Source organism: Rissa tridactyla, chromosome W, assembly GCF_028500815.1.
Source record: "Rissa tridactyla isolate bRisTri1 chromosome W, bRisTri1.patW.cur.20221130, whole genome shotgun sequence".
Taxonomy (NCBI): domain Eukaryota; kingdom Metazoa; phylum Chordata; class Aves; order Charadriiformes; family Laridae; genus Rissa; species Rissa tridactyla.
Genome location: NC_071496.1, coordinates 6,761,329 through 6,781,461, shown reverse-complemented (window position 1 = coordinate 6,781,461; position 20,133 = coordinate 6,761,329). Strand labels below are relative to the sequence as shown.

Genomic DNA, 20,133 nt, shown 5'->3' with positions numbered 1-20,133 from the left:
CCCTGGCGCTGCGGCCATGTCCGGCGGCGGTTTGAAAGTGCGGAGGTGGAGGAGTGGGTTGTATGCAAGGGCTGACAGGATAGAGTAACTGCTCTAGTTGCTGCTTGGTCTCCTTTGTTCCCTGTCTTCCTCGTCATGCTGAGCCCAGCCGGTAGCGTGGAGCGAGCCGGCCTGGTGGATCCGTTCCCATCGCCACACTAACGCCACTGAGGTCGCCATTTTCACCTCCTCCCCGCCCCAGACCCTCCCGGCCGGACTCGCCGCGCCGCGGAGGGAAGGCGCTTCACCAGCATCAGCAGGCAGTGTTCGGCGCTCAGCTGCGGCAGGGGAGTCGGCCGGGAGGGCGAAGATAGGCTAACGCTGCTCCTGCCCGGTACGTGTGATCGCCCGGCCATCACCAGCCTCCTCCATTGATTTCGTTTCCATCCTCCTCCACCCCTCCCCAGCACCGTGGGGAGGGGGCACGGGGCTCCCGAAAGGAGGGGAAGAAGGTGCCGAGGAGAGGTAGACAAGGAGAGACTGCCACTGCGGACAGCGGTGAGTGACGGGGACAGGGATTTGGGTTCCCCCGCCAGACCAGTCGGCGGTTTTACCACACCCTCCTTCTCCCATGAGCCCGAGGAGCGGCCTCGCTGGCCTGTCCTCCATCAGGGGTGCCGCTGGGGCCGGATTGGGCAGGGGGCCGTGGAGCAGGTATCGTCGGCGAGTCGGGCTGTGCCTCAGGCACCGGAACCGGTCGCTCCCTTCCTCCGGGCGGGGAGCTGCCGCCCGCGGACCGGTGCGGAGCAAGGGGTCAGCCCCGCCAACCTCTCCCGGTGGAGTCCCCAGCCTGCCGGCGGCGGCTCCTTACCGAGGAGCCCACCGGTATCTTTTGTGCTACAAGCCCTCAGCCCTGCGGCTGGGATGGGCGAGCTCACTGCGAGCGGCCGCGGTGCTGCCGAGGTGTTGTGAGAACAGCCCCCTTGCAGGGTGTCTGAGGGTACCTACCCTCAGGACAGGTAGGCTCTTTGCCAACAGTGCAGCAAGTGATGTTCTTGAGGAGTTTTAAAAAATGTTTTCTGCTGACATGGTAACAAAAAAAAAAACCACCAAAAAAAACCAACCAAAAAAACCCAACATAAAACTCACCCCCAAAAAAAAGAGAGAAAGAGGTTTCCAGCGTTTCTGGTAAGTTATAATAATTAGGGTGTTAGTGGGTGAGTTGATGTTTTTTTGTTTTGTGGTGTTTTTTTTGTTGTTTGTTTTTTTTTTTTTCTGGGGGGAGGTAGATGTGAGAGCAGACTGTGTTGAAGGAGAGCAAGTAGTGCTTTGAACAGGTTGCTTGGTGGTAGACCTGTGAGAGGTCAAGGCTGTGTTGGGGCTCTGAGCTCGGCCTGTTCTGAACACAGGGCGTGGTGGCCTGCTGGAGATGCTACAGTGTCTCCCTCCTGAGCAAGAGACATGAGTGCCTGTTACTGCAATACCTCACCCCCCGCATTTTAAAATAATGGTATAGCTTATTGTACAATGGTGTGAAATGCAGAATGTCGTGCTGAAGAAAAATTCCTTGAGGCTACCCATTAAAACATGTGTCTAAAGGCCATTGGGGATGTAACAGTGATAAAGTAATTTTGTATCTAAAGAGCTAAACTCTGTTTTAACATGGTGGTTTGAAATGTGGGGCTTGTTTTTTGGATTAAGCATTTAATTTTTAGCGTGTTATGTAGTATATGTAACTTCATGCTTTTATCAAAATTATAAATCTTTCATAGGCCCATCAGTTTTTGGGACTTCTAACTCTGAAGTCAGATGTGAAATAGATCATAGGTCTTCTGATCTTGTTTTTGAATTTGGATGAATGGGCTGGGAGGAGTGGTTTGGTTTTTTTTCCTTTTCAAAATGAAAAACTTCTTAGAAGCAATTTAAACAAAAGTATAAACAGACCTCTCTCACACCAATTCCAAATATATTTTCTGTACTGTGATAACTACTTAAAAAAAAAATCTAAAAGTAAATATGTCTGTAAAGTTGGGAGGGTTGCTTCAGTTCTATTTCTTTTTTGTGTGTGTGAAGGATCTTATTTAATGCTCAAGGACTGAGTTTGTTGGTTTGTTTTGTTGTTTTTTTTAAACTTGAATCAGTGTATAAGGAACTTGTGTAAATATAAGTATTACAGTTGAAAGAAGTAATTGGGGTTAGAATGTGTTCTTTGCACTCAAGGCATGTTTAGTTACTGACACTTACTTAGGTCATCTGATTAATATTAGTTCAGTGGAGGTGTGGAGCTGTTTCTGAAAGTTACATTTTTCACTTTGTCAAAACATAGATACAATTTTGAAAGGCATAATAAAATAAGTGAATTTCTGTTGTAATGATTGGTGTGTCTTTTTGGGGGGGAGAAAGGGAATATTGAAGATGAAGTTACGGAAAGTGATCTTGCAAATGCTTATGACTATTAATGAATTAAGTAGCAATTCAAATAAACAATGAGGTCCTTTACTGTGTATAAGTTCTAGCATATTGTATTGGGTTTACATGGCAAGGTTTTGGTAGTGGGGAGGGGGGCGGGCAGGCTGCAGAGGTGGCTTCTGTGAGAAGACATCAGGAGCTGCTCCCATGTCAGACAGACAGACAGTTTAAGCCGACTCCAAAACAGACCCACCACTGTCCAAAGCTGAGCCAATCAGCAACTTGGATAGTGCTTCTGTGATAACATATTTTAAGAAAGGGTAAAAAAAGCTTCACAGCAGCTGTGAGAGAGAGGAGTGAAAGAAACAGCCCTGCAGATGCTAAGGTTAAGAAGGAAGGGGAGGAGGTACTCCAGGTGCCAGAGCAGAGATTCCTCTGTAGTCTGTGGAGAAGAAAATGGTGACACAGGCTGTCCCCCTGCAGCCTGTGGAGGACCCCAGGCCAGAGCAGTTGGATACACTCAAAGGAGGCTGTGACCTTGTGGAGAGCCCACACTGGAGCAGGCTCCTGGCAGGAACTGCAGCCCACAGAGGGTAGTCTGTGCAGGAGCAGGCTTCCTGGCAGGACCTGTGTTCGATCCCATGGGGGACCCACACTAGAGCAGTCTGTTTCTGAAGGACTGCACCCCGTGGAAAGGAGCAGTTTGTGAAGATCCGCAGCCTGTGGGAAGGACCCACATTGGAGAACTTTGAGAAGGACTATCTCCCATGGGTAGGACCCTATGCTGGAGCAGGGGAAAAGTGTGGAGAGGAAGCAGCGGCAGAGAGAAAACATTATGAACTGACTGCAACCCCAATTTCCCCTTGTGCTGCTTGGGGAGGGGAGGAGGTAAAAGAGTTGGGAGCAAAGAAGGGAAGGGTGGAGGGAAGGTGTTTCTTAGTTTTATTTCTCGCTATCCTACTGTTTTACAACGAATTGGCAATAAATTAAACAAATCTTCCCCGAGTCAAGTTTGTTTTGCCCATGATGGTAATTTGTGAGTGATCTCCCCTTATCTTGACCCACAAGCTTTTTCATTGTGTCTTGGTCCTGTTCCCCCATCCTGCTGAGGAGGGGGAGTGAGAGAGCAGCTTGGTGGGCACTTGGCATCCAGCCAAGGTCAATCCACCACATATGGGGATGGAAAACAAAATGGGAAGGGTAAAAGTGTGAAAACTTGTAGGTTGAGATAAAGACAGTTTAATCGGTAAAGCAAAAGCTGCACATGCAGGCAAAGCAAAACAAGGAATTCATTCAGTGCTTCCCATTGACAGGCAGATGGTTAGCTGTTTCCAAGAAAGCAGGGCTTCAGCACATGTAACGGTTACTTGGGAAGACAAATGCCACAACTCTGAACTTCCCCCCTTCCTCCTCCTTTCCCCTAGCTTTTATTGACAAGTATGATGTCATATGGTATTGACTATCACTTTGGTCAGTTGGGGTCAGCTGTCGTGGTTATGTCCTCTCCCAGCTTCTTGGGTGCTCTAAGACTACTCCCTGGTGGGGCAGGTGAGAAAGAGAGAAGGCTTTGCTGTGTAAGCGCTGTTCAGCAATAGCTAATACATGAGTGTGTTAACAACACTGTTTTGGTCACAAATCGAAAACGCATCACCATATGCTACTAAGAAGAAAATTAATTCTATTGCATTTTAGTATCACTACATTCCACTTCATTCACTAAAGGTCTAGAGTATTGGGGGAAGGGTAAGGTGGATAAAACTTTCTTCTCTCTCTTCTGGAGACGGTGTAAAAATGGTAGTGAATTTTGGGAAAGAAATGCTTTTATACTAACAAACAAGTTAAGTTTACTGAGGAAACCCTTATTGCCTTTATTTCATAGAATCATAGGGTTGGAAGGGACCTCTGGAGATCATCTAGTCCAACCCCCCTGCCAGAGCAGAGTCACCTAGAGCAGGTTGCACAGGAACGCGTCCAGGCGGGTTTGGAATGTCTCCAGAGACGGAGACTCCACCACCTCTCTGGGCAGCCTGTGCCAGGGCTCTGCCACCCTCAAAGTAAAGAAGTTCCTCCTCATGTTTAGGTGGAACTTTCTATGCTCAAGTTTGTGCCCATTACCTCTTGTCCTGTTGCCGGGCACCACTGAAAAGAGCCTGGCCCCATCCTCCTGACACCCAGCCTTTAAGTATTCATAAGCATTGATAAGATTCCCCCCTCAGCCGTCTTTTTTCCAGACTGAAGAGACCCAAATCCCTCAGCCTTTCTTCATAAGAGAGGTGTTCCAGTCCCCTAATCATCTTGGTAGCTCTCTGCTGTACCCTCTCCAGCAGTTCCCTGTCTTTCTTGAACTGGGGAGCCCAGAACTGGACACAGTACTCCAGGTGCGGCCTCACCAGGGCAGAGTAGAGGGGGAGGATGACCTCCCTCGACCTGCTGGCCACACTCTTCTTGATGCACCCCAGAATGCCATTGGCCTTCTTGGCCTCAAGGGCACATTGCTGGCGCATGGTCATCCTGTTGTCCACCAGGTACAGCACCCTACACTTGCCCTTCATAAGGTTCCTCTTTGCCCAAATCTCCAGCCTGTCCAGGTCTCTCTGTATGGCGGCACAGACTTCTGGTGTGTCAGCCACCCCTCCCCCCAGCTTTGTGTCATCAGTAAACTTGCTGAGGGGGCACTCTATCCCCTCATCCAGGTCATTGATGAATATATTGAAGAGGACTGGGCCCAGTACTGACCCCTGGGGAACACCACTCCTCACTGACCTCCAACTAGACTCTGTGCCCCTAATCGTGACCCTCTGAGCTCTGTCTTTCAACCAGTTTTCAATCCACCTTACTGTCCATTCATCTAACCCACACTTCCTAAGCTTCCCTATGAGGATGCTGTGGGAGACAGTGTCGAAAACCTTGCTGAAGTCAAGGCAGACAACATCCACTGCCCTCCCCTCAATTGATCCATCCAGTCATGCCATCGTAGAAGGTTATCAGGTTAGTCAGACATGATTTCCCCTTGGTGAATCCATGTTGAGTACTTCTGATAGCTTCCTTGTCCTCCACATGCCTTGAGATGATGCCCAGAACGAGCTGTTCCATCATCTTTCCAGGGATGGAGGTGAGGCTGACCTGCCTGTAGTTTCCTGGGTCTTCCTTCTTGCCTTTTTTGAATACTGGAGTGATGTTGGCTTTCCTCCAGTCCTCAGGCACCTCGCCTGTTCTCCAGGACCTTTCAAAGATGATGGAGAGCAGCCCAGCAATGACTTCTGCCAGCTCCCTATGCGCTCTCAGGTGCATCCCATCAGGGCCCATGGACTTGTGAATATCTAATTGATTTCTCACTTGATCCTCCTCAACCAAGGGGAAGTCTTCCTCTTTCCCTGTTACTTTCTCCAAAGTCTGGGACTCCTGAGGGCTGGGCCAAGCAGTAAAGACCAAAGCAAAGAAGGCCTTCAGTAACTCCGCCTTCTCCGCATCCTCCATCACCATGGCTCCTGTCTCATTCAACAGTGGGCCCACAACTTCTCTGGTCTTCCTTTTGCTTCCAATATACTTGTAGAAGCCCTTCCTGTTGAGCTTGACATCCCTTGCCAGGTTTAATTCCAAGGAGGCCTTGGCTTTCCTTGTTTCATCCCTGCATGCTCTGGTGGCATTCTTGTAATCCTCCCAAGGGGTCAGTCCATTCTTCCACTTATTGTAAACTTCCTTCTTCCACTTGAGCTTTTTCAGAAGCTCCCTGCTCAACCATGCAAGTCTCCTGCTTCCCTTGGCCGATTTCTTGCTCTTAGGGATGCACCGATCCTGAGCTTGGAGGAAGTGGTCTTTGAATACCAACCAGCTCTCTTGAGCCCCTTTGCCTTCCAGAGCCCTAGCCTACAGGATCTCTCCAAGCAGTTTCTTGAAGAGGTCAAAGTTAGCCCTCCTGAAGTCCAAGGTTGTAATTTTACTTCTTGTTGTTTTGTGTGTAGTACCCATGATCCTGAACTCTATCATTTCATGATCACTACAGCCAAGGCTGCCCCCAACCTTCATGTCCCCCACCAGTCCCTCTGTGTTTGTCAGTACCAGGTCCAGGAGTGCTCCTCTCCTTGTTGGCTCCTGTACCACCTGTGTCAGAAAGTTGTCATCAATGCACTGGAGGAACCTCCTGGACTGTGCGTGCCTGGCTGTGTGGTCTTCCCAGCAGATATTGGGGTGACTGAAGTCCCCCATGAGAACCAAGGCCTGTGATTGTGAGGTTACCTTCAGCTGTCTGTAGAAGGCCTCACCAGTTTCCCCATCCTGATCAGGTGGCCTGTAATAAACACCCACAACAGTGTCCCTCATATTTGCCTGCCCCTTAATCCTTACCCATAAGCTCTCGACCCTCTCTTCATCCACCCCCAGGGAGAGGTCAATGCATTCCAAATGCTCTCTCACGTAAAGAGCAACTCCACCACCTCGCCTCGCTGGCCTGTCTTTCCTGAAAAGGACATAGCCATCCATGACAGCATTCCAGTCATGTGAGCTATCCCACCATGTCTCAGTAATTGCAATGAGATCGTGGCCCTGCAACCGCACACAGATCTACAGCTCTTCCTGCTTATTCCCCATGCTGCGTGCATTGGTGTATAAGCATTTCAGAGAGGGAGTTGTGTGTGTAGTTTTCACCCTTGAGATGTGGTGTGCCTTCTGGCTCTCAGAAATACTGGCACACTGGCCCACGAGCGCTGAGCAACTATGCCTTGGCACCTCACCAGCAAGCCCAGTACCATCCCCACCCCCCTTCAAATCCAGTTTAAAGCCCTCTCAATGAGCCCTGATAACTCTTGTCCTAGAGCCCTTTTTCCCCTGGAAGTCAAGGTATTCCCACCTGTTACCAGCAGGCCAGGCGTTTTGTAGATCAGGCCATGGTCAAAGAACCCAAAGTCTTGCCGGCAGTACCAGGCTCGGAGCCAGGCATTGATCTGCTGGCTCCTCCTATTTACCCCCTCGTCATTCCCCGCAACTGGGGGGATAGAGGAGAACACAACTTGTGCTCCCGATCCCTTGACCAGGCATCCCAGTGTTCTGAAATCTTTCTTCATTGCCCTTGGACGACTTCTTGTTACCTCATCGCTGCCTACCTGAAAGAGCAAAAGTGGATAGTAGTCTGAGGGCCGTACCAGGGAAGGAAGCATCCTCTTCACATCCTTGATCCGGGCCCCAGGGAGGCAGCAGACCTCCCTATGTACCAGGTCCGGCCTGCATATTGGGCCTTCCGCTCCCTTCAGTAGGGAGTCACCTATGATAAGGATATGTCTTTTATTCTTTACTGCAGAGGTCTTGATGCAGGGCATGGTCTGACTAGACCTTGCTGACACCTCCAAGGTAGGAGAACTATCATGCTTGTCATCATCCAGGTTCCTCTGCAGAGCATTGTACCTGTTACATAATGGCACCCAGGAAGATGGGGTAGTTGCTGGGCTGTCTCGAGTGCAGCGCCTGTTGCGCCAGGCAGGAACTTCCTGCCATTGCCCCCTGTCCTCCAAGTCACCACCTTCAGTTGGGGGGAGAGAGGACAGGGAGCTCTCTGCTGCAGGGGTTCTGTCTGCCTGCTGGGTTTCTGTCATGGGATGCAGGATTCTACTCCAAGTATCTATCTTCCTCTCACATTCCCTGATGCTCCTCAACCTGCTTACCTCCTCCCTGAGCTCCATCGCTAAGCGGAGGAGATCCTCTACCTGGGCACATCTCCCACAGGCGTGCCCACCACTGCCATCTGACACTGGCATAAGAGCAGGGCACACCCTGCAGCCTGATGTCTGCGTGGCAGCATGTTCCCACAGGAGCTCTGTCTGAGAGGCTGCATCAGACCTGGTGGTTGTGGAGCTCATGGATGCCACAGTCTTCTTGCGAGTAGTTACCATTGCTACCTGGCTGGGTTGGCAGTCTCTCAGCGCTATCCTGCGTGAACTGCTGTGCAGACTGCTGTGATTGGACTGTTGTGTCGTGCCCTGTTTGGCCGCCCTTTTCTCCAGCCCAGGAAGTACACCCTTGTCGTGGTGCTCCCAGGTGATACCCAGGCAATGCCCACTTGCTGCTTGTTTGCTCAGTTCGTAGCGACCTGGTAGTTGTGCTCCTGAAGGGCTTCTTTTATGAGGGGGGAGTGGTCCCACCCCCTGCTCATTCACACCTGCCGCCGGGGGTGGTGGCTCTGCCCTCGACTCCTCAGCTGCCTCTGCTCCCCAGAAGTGCTGGGTACCGGCCTGGGCTGGACGCTTTTCCTGGCTTTAAAAAGCCTCGAAAACGAGCCCCTAGCCGACCCTTTTTTGACGCGATTCCCTTCCCCAGTGCGGACTTACCTGCACTGGAGCTGGTGTCCTCAGCAAGTGGAGTTTCTGGCTTATTTATGGTTTATTACTGCTGTCTCTTGTACCCAGTATGTTTATATCAGGCTGTCTTCTTTCATAGAATCACAAAATAGAATCATCTAGGTTGGAAGGGACCTTTAAGATCATCGAGTCCAACCATTAACCTAACTCTGACAAAAACCATCACTAAACCATGTCCCTAAGCACTGCGTCTACCCGTCTTTTAAATACCTCCAGGGATGGTGATTCAATCACTTCCCTGGGCAGCTTGGTCTAATGTTTGATAACCCTTTCTGCAAAGAAATTTTTCCTAATATCCATCCTAAACCTCCCCTGGCGCAACTAGAGGCCGTTTCCTCTTGTCCTATCGCCTGTTACTTGGGAGAAGAGACTGACCCCCACCTCGCTACAACCTCCTTTCAGGTAGGTGTAGAGAGCAATAAGGTCTCCCCTCAGCCTCCTTTTCTGCAGGCTAAGCCACCCCAGCTCCCTCAGCCGCTCCTCATAAGACTTGTGCTCCAGACTCCTCACCAGCTCCGTTGCCCTTCTCTGGACACACTCCAGCACCTCCGTGTCTTTCTTGTAGTGAGAGGCCCAAACCTGAACACAGTATTCGAGGTGCGGCCTCACCAGTGCTGAGTACAGCGGAACAATCGTTTCCCTAGTCGTGCTCACCACACTATTCCTGATACAGGCCAGGATGCTGTTCGCTGCCTTGGCCACCTGGGCACACTGCTGGCTCATATTCATCTGGCTGTCTACCAATACCCCCAGGTCCTTTTCTGCCAGGCAGCTTTCCAGCCACTCTTCCCCACACCTGTAGCGTTGCTTGGGGTTGTTGTGACCCAAGTGCATGACCCAGCACTTGGCCTTGTTGAACCTCATACCATTGGCCTTGGCCCATCGATCCAGCCTGTCCAGGTCCCTCTGTAGAGCCATCCTACCCTCAAGCAGATCGATGCTCCTGCCCAACTTGGCGTCGGCTGCAAACTTACTGAGGGTGCACTCGATCCCCTCGTCCAGGTCGTTGATAAATATATTAAACAGAACTGGCCCCGGTACTGAGCCCTGGGGAACACCACTTGTGACCGGACGTCAACTGGATTTCACCCCATTCACCACCACTCTCTGGGCCCGGCCCTCCAGCCAGTTCTTTACCCAGCAAAGAGTATGCCCGTCCAAGCCATGAGCAGCCAGATTCTCCAGGAGAATGCTGTGGGAAACAGTGTCAAAGGCTTTACTAAAGTCCAGGTAAACAACATCCACAGCTTTTCCCTTGTCCACTAAGGATGTCACCTTGTCATAGAAGGAGATCAGGTTTGTCAAGCAGGATCTGCCTTTCATGAACCCATGCTGACTGGGCCTGATCACCTGGTTGTCCTTCATGTGCCACATAATGGCACTCAGGATGATCTGTTCCATGACCTTCCCAGACACCGAGGTCAGACTGACAGGCCTGTAGTTCCCCGGACCCTCCTTCTGGTTCTTCTTGTGGATGGGCGTCATATTTGCTAACCTCCAGTCCACTGGGACCTCCATGGTTAGCCAGAACTGCTGATAAATAATGTAAAGTAGCTTGGTGAGCACTCCCTCAGTACCCTTCGGTGGATCCTATCTGGCCCCATAGGCTTGTGTATGTCTAAGGGCTGTAGCAGGTCCCTCACCATTTCCCCTTGGATTATGAGGGTTTCAGTCTGCTCCCCATCCCTGTCTACTAGCTCAGGGCCTGGGTGCTCAGGGAACAACTGGTCCGACTACTAAAGACTAAGGCAAAGAAGGCATTAAGTACCTCAGCCTTTTCCTCGTCCTCGGTCACTATGTTTCTCCCCCTGTCTAATAAAGGATGGAGATTATCCTTAGTCCTCCTTTTATTGCTGATGTATTCATAGAAACATTTTTTATTGTCCTTAACAATAGAAGCCAGATTAAGTTCTAGTTGGACTTTGGCCCTTCTAATTTTCTCCCTACGTAGCCTCACATCATCTTTGTAGTCCTCATTAGTGGCCTGCCCTTTCTTCCAAAGGCCATAAACTCTACTTTTTTTTTCCCTGAGTTGCAGCCATACCGCTCTGTTCAGCCAGGCTGGTCTTTTTCCCCAATGTTTCATTTTTCAGCACACAGGAATGGCCTGCTCCTACACCTTTAAGACTTCCTTCTTGAAAAATCTCCAGCCTTCCTGGACTCCTTTTCCCTTCAGGACTGCCTCCCAAGGGACTCTGTCAAGCAGGCTCCCGAAAAGACCAAAGTCTGCCCTCCGGAAGTCCACGGTAGCAGTTCTGCTGACCCCCCTCCTTGCTTCTCTGAGAATCAAAAAAACTCAATCGTTTTGTGATCACTATGCCCAAGACAGCCTCCAGCCTTCACATCCTCCACAAGTCCTTCTCTATTTACAAACAACAGGTCCAGCAGGGCTCTTTCCCTAGTCAGCTCCCTCACCAGCTGTGTCAGGAAATTATCCCCAACACACTCTAGGAACCTCCTAGACTGTTCCCTCTCAGCCATATTGTATTCCCAGCAGACATCTGTTAAGTTGAAGTCCCCCACGAAGACAAGGGCTAGTGATCTTGAGATTTCTGCCATCTGCTTATAGAATATTTCATCTGCCTCTACATCCTGGTTGGGGGGTCTATAACAGACTCCCACCATGATATCTGCCTTGTTGACCCTCCCCCTGATTCTTACCCATAAACACTCAACCCTATTGTCACCATCATTAAGTTCTTGACATTCATAACACTCCTTAACATACAGAGCCACCCCACCTTCTCTCCTTCCTTGCCTATCCCTTCTGAAGATATTATAGCCATCCATTGCAGCACTCCAGTTATACAAGTCATCCCACCACGTTTCTGTGATGGCAACTACACCATAGTTTTCCTGCTGCACAATGGCTTCCAGCTCCTCCTGTTTGTTGCCCATGCTGCATGCATTAGTGTAGAAGCACTTCAGTTGGGCTAATGGTCCCACCATCTTTTTGTTGGGAGAAGCCCTAATTCCCACCTGTCCATTCCCAGGCATGGTCATAGTTTCTAACCTGTCAATGACGCTCACATCTCTGCTGCTGCATGGACCTCCATCCCCTACCTTCACTGAGTCAGCAGACCAAGGGATCTCACTAGCATACCATCCCACAAACTTTGACACACCACCCCCAGGCTTACCTCTAAAGAGCCTGGTTTCATCCCCTTACCCCTTAAAATCTAGTTTAAAGCCCTTTTGATGAGCCCTGCCAACTCCTGTGCAAAGATCCTTTTCCCCTTTTGAGACAGGTGTACCCCATCTGTCACCAGCAGGCCTGGTGTCATGTAAACCAACCCATGATCAAAAACCCCAAAGTCCTGCCGCTGACACCAGGCACAGAGCCAGGTATTGATCTGATGGCTCTTCCTGTTTCTTCTCTCATCATTCCCTGTAACTGGAGGGATAGGGAACACTACTTGTGCTCCTGATCCCTTAACCAGTTGTCCCAAGGCCCGGGAGTCTCTCTTGATCACCCTTAGGCTTCTTGTTGCTTCTTCATCATTGCCTGTCTGAAAAATCAGTAACGGATAATAATCTAAGGGCCATATCAGGGAAGGAAGCTTTCTCTTTATATCTTTAACCCAGGCCCCAGGGAGGCAGAAGACTTCCCTGAGAAGTGGGTCCAGTCTGAATATTGGGCCTTCTGCTCCCTTCAGGAGGGAGTCACCTATGACAATGACCCATCTTTTTTTCTTTACTGAAGAGGTTTTGATGCAGGTTCAGCTTAACCTCAGCAACACTTCGACACTAACTGAATAATCTTCTTTGTCATGGTTCAATTCTGCATACAGAGCCTCATACCTATTTTTCAAGGGTACCTAGGAAGGTGGAGGGGTTACTGGGGAGACACGCTTGTTGCCATTGCCCCCATCTTCTAATTTACCTCATTCATCCAGGCAGAGAGAGGACAGGGAATCCTCTGTGTCTGTGTTCCCTGTCTGCCTGTTGGGCCTGTCCCAGGGAAGGTCAAGTGCAATTCCAACAGTCTGTCTCTCTCTTACACTCCCTGATAGTTCTCAATCTACTTAGCTCCTCCCAGAGCTCCATCACTAGGCAGCGGAGTTCCTCTACCTGGGCGCACCTCCCACAGACATGCTCACTGCTGCCATCTGATACTGGCATAAGAGTAGGGCAGACCCTGCAGCCTGACACCCGGGTGGCAGCATGCTCCCACTAGAGCTCCATCTGGGAAGCTGCCTCAGTCCTGCTGGGTGCAGAGCTTAGGGAGGCTAGGGCTTTCCACTGGATAGGTACCATGGCTCCCTGGTCAAGCTGGTACAGCTTCCACACAAACTGCCACACCACGCTTTGCTTTCTTGCTCTGGTCACAGTACTCCCTAGGGCTGCCTATTATGGGAGTGGCCACCCTTACTGCTGGCCCCGGCCCTGCCTCCACCTCATCAACAACCCTCCTGCGAGCTGCTGGCTCCCATGGGTTGCCTGCACTCTCCCAGTGTTTCCCAGGCTCTGGAAAGCTCAGGAGAAACCCCTTTTTGCTGCAAACCCCTGCTCCCTTGCAGACATACCTGCACTGGAGCTGTTCCTTGGCGAGCGCATTGTTAAACCTGCAAACAAATCACTGAGGTGCAGCTGGATTGTACAATTAACTCATTCAGCTTGAATATTTTGTTTGTATTTTGAAGTAGAACACAGCTGATCCAGATTAAACAATATCAATGCAACAGTGTCACATTTGCTGTAATCTTTCACAGTAAAGCACAACATGAGAAACAAAGACACTGAGCCTTTGTGCTGGTGGAAGATATAAAGTAGAAGAAAGCTAGAAAACAAAGTTTACCAATAAGAAAATTACAATTATGGAAACCAACTTTCTTTATACCTGTCTGTTGTCGTGGTTTGGCCTCAGACGGCAACAAAGAGGCTGCTCTCTCGAGCTTTCCCAATACGGGAAAGAATAAGAAAAAAAAGGCAAAACTCTTGGGTTGAGACAAAAGCAGTTTAACAGAACAGCAAAGGGAACAAGCAAACAACAACAGTAACAGGGATAGAGGAAACACGATTAAGGAACCACTGCTCACCGGCCAGACCCAGGATGCCCCAGCCAGCTCCAAGCAGCGACTTCCTGCCCCCTCCCCCTGCCCCCTCCCCCGGCAGCTCAGGGTGGGCATGGCTCACATGGCATGGAATACCTGTGTCCCTGCTGGAGCCTACAGAAAATTAACCCTATCCCTGCTGGAACCAGGACATTATCCACCCCTTATTCCATGCCATCTATGCCATGTCCAGATCTTACAGGTTCCAATGAATTCCCACCACTTTCCCCTGTCTTATATAAAATATATATATATGTACATATATATTCATACAGATATAATGCCCTTAGTCTATGAGTCATCCCTCTAAAATGTCCGTTGAGTTCATTTAATCCATGGCTTTGGGCTCCATCTGTTAGAACAGTCTCTCAGGGCAGGCGAGATGGTGTGTGGTGCTGGCCTGTTGCACGCTGTATTTTCGGAGCTTGTGGCTGGTGTACCCGGTGTGGCTCATGCACACAGTCCGTGGGCTGAAGATGTAGATCTTGAGGAAGTTGCTGGGCGCCAGCTGTTAAGGTCAGTTCTGATCCCATCACCACTGCACTTTACTCAGTTTTTCATCAAAGTCTGTCCTTAATTTGGGTGATTCTTACTGTAGTACAACTGAGAGCAATTAACAACACACAATTTGAATTCATTGGCTATTCTCACCCAAAATCAGATCCCCATGAGGTACACATGGGACCTCCATACCAAAGAGGCTTCAAATGCTTGGTTGGCTTGATTGCGGCACATGTCTCACATTCATGGATGACCTGTGCAATAGTGTCCATGGTCAAGTCCACCCCTCGGTCACGAGCCCATCTATATGTCGCATCTCTTCCTTGATGGCCTGAGGAGTCATGGGCCCACCGAGCTATGAATTGTTCACCCCTATGTTGCCAGTCCAGATCCACCTGAGCCACTTCAATCCTAGCAGCCCGATCCACCTGCTGGTTGTTCTGATGTTCCTCCGTGGCCCGATTCTTCAGTACATGGGCATCTACGTGGCGTACTTTCACAACCAGATTCTCTATCTGGGCAGCAATATCTTGCCACAGATGGTGGGACCTCTTCTGCGCGTGTCACCTCCTTCTCTGGTGACATTCCAAAATCCTTGCCTTCTGGCCAGTCCATGATCACTTCCAGAATTCCTGGGCGACTGGGGTTTCCCATTCAATGCACTGTTGTGGTAGCAATCGGCACCTGTTCTTCTTCACCCTCAACAACCCCAAAACAGAAGGGTCCTCCAAGAGACCAGGCAAGGTAGACAACTGTTTAACTTCCTCCGTCTCCAAGGCAGCTATGCCAAAGGCCCACCAGTACCCTTTTGGGTCCTTAAAATACCCTCTCCTGAGGTAATCTATGCCAAGGATGCACGGAGCCTCTGGGCCAGTCACAATGGGATGCTTTTGCCACTCATTCCCAGTTAGGCTCACTTCCGCCTCCAGTACAGTCAACTCTTGGGACCCCCCTGTCACCCCAGAAATACAAATGGGTTCTGCCCCTCTATAGCTTGATGGTATTACAGTACACTGCGCACCCGTGTCCACTAGAGCCTTATACTCCTGTGGGTCTGATGTGCCAGGCCATCGAATCCACACCGTCCAATAAACCCGGTTGTCCCTTTCCTCCACCTGGCCGGAGGCAGGGCCCCTCTAATACTGGTCAGAGTATCCGTTACTCACTTCTTGCAGAAATGACTTGGAAGTCCCTTCAAGAGGATCAGAAGCAAGATCAGGCCTTCTGCTCTGTCTGGGGAACTGCCCGCTGGAAACTGGGGCGGCACTTTTCCTGGAGGGATCCCCTTTTGTGGTTGTTCTTCCTTGCAACTCCTGTACCTGTAGGATCCAAGTAGGTTGTCCATCCCACTTCCTCATGTCCTCCCCGTGGTCACACAGGTAGAACCACAGGGTGCCTCGTGGTGTGTACCCTCTGTACTCTCTCTCTTGAGTGGGGAAATGCCTGCTCCTAATAGCTGAGACACAGGCCCGTACAGGTGGGGAGTAGGACATATTCTCTTCGAGTTGCTGGACCTTCCGCGACAGTTTCTCCACAGCTGAGACAAGGGGGGAAGAGAGACTTTCTTCATATCGCCGGAGCCGGCCAGCCACCTCATCCACCGTTGGTCCCTCTTCACCTTTCCATTCCATTACTGCCAGTGAGTTGGCATATGATGATGGTGCGCTCCATACAAACTTCTGCCACATGGGCCTTGTGCATTGGACCTCATTGGGATCTGTGGGTAACTGTGCATTGTCCAGGTCATAATAAATCATCTCCCGCACGGCTAATTCTCTCAGGTACTGGATACCTCTTTCCATGGTAGTCCACTTGCTTGGCTGACATACATCATCCTCACTGAAGGGGTACCTCTCCCTCACGCCTGACAGGAGTCGTTTCCAGAGGCTGAGGGCTTGTGTCTTCTTCCCAATCGCCTTGTCACTGCCCCCTTCCCTAGACAGGGATCCCAGCTGCCTGGCTTCCCTACCCTCTGCAGTGTACTGTGACAATGCATTATCCCAAAGCTCAGGTGCTACGTCTATCTTGAATTCAAATAGCAGTGCTATTTCATCCTGTTGCCAATGACAAGTTACAAGAGTGGGTTCCACAAGAGTAAAATTATAACAGCAATCCCACTCGTCGGTGACACAGTGCTTTGTTGTCATTGAGCGTGGGTTCTGAGGGCGAAATATCTCTATTCTCATGGCCTTCTCACGGTTTGAGCTGTTGATCATTCTACACCCTACTCGGATTTCCACCCCTGCCTTACCTTTCAGGACTGGGTACCAACTATTCCAGGTCCACTCATGTAACACCTCGTTTTCCTGTAGAACTACAGTGGCCAAACTCAATTCTCCCTTTCTTGTACGTGCCATCGCATTGTGTTTAACAAAGGCTTGAGACCATGGCCACTCTGGGTCTCTTTGACTACAAACAACAGGGAATAAAAAGGTAAAACTGAATAGCATCAATTCCATCTGCCAATTCGTCATTTTAGAATTTGGGCCTCCAGGTAGCCATACATAATAAAAATAATATTATTGCCAGGATCAACGTCAGGATTCCCCGGAGACACTCAAGGTTAATGTAGGCCAATCCGTCTGTCCACGTACAGTTCATCCAAGGTTCCTGTAAGACACAAAGGAAAAGAAAATCTGCTCAGTCTCATTTGACCGACGGGGTTAAAAAGAGGGTGAGATCCACCGGGTGCTGATCCGGTGTATCTTCCCTGAACAGTCTTTGGCTTCCCATGCATGGGGGTTTTTGGGAGTAGCTAGCACCATTGGTACTGTGCCAATTTGAGGCATTTTCACTAACACAGGTTGCCCAGGGTGAAATTGTCCTAGGTATTTTCCCAGTTCATTGGGAGCTTTTGGAGTGATGATATTGGCAGATACACAGAAAGCTTTCGTTTTAGGACAGCCGTCTCCACTCCATCTGTTATTTAATTGATAGATGGCATCGTCCAATCACAAATGCCAACCAGGTTCATGAGTGTTTGCAAAACGCTTAACCAATCCATTGGTGCATTCAACAATGCCATTAGCCTGGGGATAATAGGGAGTATGAAATACCCATCGAATCCCTTCTTCTTTGGCCCAATCTTGTACCACTGTAGCGGTAAAGTGTGAACCGTTATCACTTTGGATTTCCTCAGGAAGGGGAAGTGTGCTGAACCACCCTTTTAGGCCTTTCACTGTGTTGTCCCCAGTAGCTGACTTGAAACTGCTGGCCATACTGAGGCTGGAGATAATCTCCACTCCTACCAGGACATATCTTTTCTCACCTGATGATCTCAAGGGCCCAATATAATCAATCTGCCATGAATGCCACAACGTTTTCTTGTCCCGAATGTGTAAGGGAGGTGCCTTACTTGGATGATCTTTATTGAGTCGTAGGCGACATTGTGAACAGGCAGTTACTACTTGTTCGCACAGGTTAACCGACACAGGCCACCCCCGGGCTAGACCTTCCTGATACAGCTCAGCACGGCCTGTGTGGCCACGCTTAACATGTAACCATTCGAGTAAGCGTTCCCATTCCCGACCATCATCTACAACATCAATTTGCTGCAGCCGCGTGAGGCTATCTACCTGTTGGTTGAACTGAGCAGTGATCGAGTTCGAACGATCATGGCCTTTTACCCAACCAATGTGCAATGTTCTCTGTCCTCCTATTTCCAACAGTTGCTTCCAACTGTCCGTCTCCCAAATCGGGACTCTATTCACCTGCCAATCATTGGCTGCCCAGTGACCTATCCATTCAGTGTCTCCTTTAAAAACAGCATATGAGTCAGTGTAAATGGAGGTGGCCCCATGTTGTGCAGCTAGTAGGACAGCTCTGAGTTCCCCTACTTGTGCACTACCCTCCCCTGTTTCAATCGCTCTTTCTCCCGTTGCTACTTCCAGTGCTATGGCCTTGTATTTCCACTTATTGTTCTCACGGTGAGATGACGCATCAGTAAACCACACTCCTGTAAGATCACTGCCTTCCTTCAGAGGAGGTGCTTCTTGGATCGGAGATGGTCTGTTTGGTGGGGATTGGAACAATAGGGCACCATCTATATCCTTTTGCAGCTTGGATGCTTTAACACCGCCTTCAGAGACTGGCATGATTTCATTAATGCCTTCTAAATAAGCATACCACTTTCGAACTGTGGGTTTCTGGGCAATGCCAGCTGGTGGTGCTGTCCCTTTACGGACCACATCTAGGAGGCGGAAAGGGCCCCGAACAATCACGCTCTGTTCTCTCCTTATCTGCTCTGTTCGTTGCAACGCTCGCACTAGGGACAGTAAACCCTTCTCAAGGTCTGAATATCTGCTCTCAGTATCATTGAAGGAGTGAGAGCTAAATTCTAATGGTCTCTCCGGTCCTGCTGGTCCCTTTTGCCATAAGTTACAATGGGAACCATGTTCACTGAATCCCCATTCTATGTGGACAGGGTCAGTTGGATGTATAGGACCAAGTTGTTGGAATAACCTTAGCTCCTTTATTAGCAATTCTAGTGCATTAGCATGTTGTTCAGTCCACTCCCAGGATTTACCCTTCTTGAGCAAACTATAAAGGGGGCGAGCAATGATGGAAAAGCCAGGGATGTGTTTATGCCAATAACTTAAAGTTCCCAGAACTTGCTGTAACTCCTTCACGCTGGAAGGATTCTGTCCATGTTCTATTTTTTTCAGGGTATCCTGAGGGACAGAAGCAGCTCCCTTAATCCACCAGACCCCCAGGAATTTAACTTCCTGTGCAGGTCCCTGACACTTTGAGCCTGGAATTTCCAATCCTAAATCGAGTAATGTTTTTCGGATGTTTTCCATCATGTCTTGTACACTTTCTTGGTTCTCTCCCCCTATTAGGATGTCATCAATATATTGGTATACCGTACATCCCTGTGAAACAGGAATCTCTGATAGCACTTTAGCTAAAGCATTATGAGCAATGGTGGGGGAATGTTTGTATCCTTGTGGAAGTCGGTTAAAGGTATATTGGACTCCTTTCCACGTGAATGCAAACCGCGCTTTGTCCTGCTCAAGGAGGGGAATCATAAAAAACATGTCTTTAATATCTAAGGCAGCCATCCAAGGATGGGCAGCTCCTTGTATCATTGTTACAATTTCCACGATATTTGGAACTGCGGCGGTCAGGGGTGCAGTGTTGGCGTTTAACTTTCGGTAATCTACTGTGAAACGCCATTGCCCGTTTGGTTTCTTTACCGGCCACACCGGTGAATTATAAGGCGAGTGAGTCCTCTTAATGATGTCTCTTTTTTCTAAATCTGATACCACCCCATCTGCTCCTGCAAGTGCAGCTGCAGGCAGTGGATACTGCCGGACATTAGTGATTTTAGAGGGAGGTAAAGGTATGGAAGTTTCCAAGAGACTCAATTTCACTGTGTCTATTACTTTTTCACATCCTGCAAAACTCCACACAGTTCCGTCTGGGAATTTCCACATTCGCCCATGCAGCACATCAAATCCTAAGAGGTTAGTACGCGAGGCACCCACTAAGACTTCTGCCCTAGTCATTCGCTGCTTTCCCGGCAACCAGAGGTTAATTTTTGCGGTGGGGCATGTTTTTACCACACCATCAATTCCTGCAAAGTTGACTCTGCGTCTGGTGGGATTTATACCTAGAAGTTGTGCCGTTTCGTTAGTGATTGCAGACATTTGGGCTCTGGTATCAATAATAAAGTTTACCGACATCCTCTGGGGTCCGACAGGAATGGTGATAATAGGTTCGGAATCTTTATGAGAGAGCCATTGAATAGCTAGTACCCGCCGGACAGGGTGGCTCACTGCCCTCCCCGGACTTTGGTCACGTTCAGTGAGAAACTGAAACGACTAGCTACTTAAAAAAGTGCA

At 49.5% G+C, this 20,133-nt stretch overlaps 1 protein-coding gene across 1 annotated transcript in view; it reads left to right on the top strand.

Moving 5' to 3' along the window:
- Positions 1-31: 31 nt before the first annotated feature.
- Positions 32-20,133, top strand: part of LOC128901953 (CDC42 small effector protein 2-like) — a 113,024-nt gene continuing 92,922 nt past the window's right edge. Inside the window, exon 1 of the mRNA XM_054184154.1 lies at positions 32-537. The gene's annotated coding sequence lies outside the window, so the exon portion shown is untranslated. The remainder of the gene's footprint in view (positions 538-20,133) is intronic.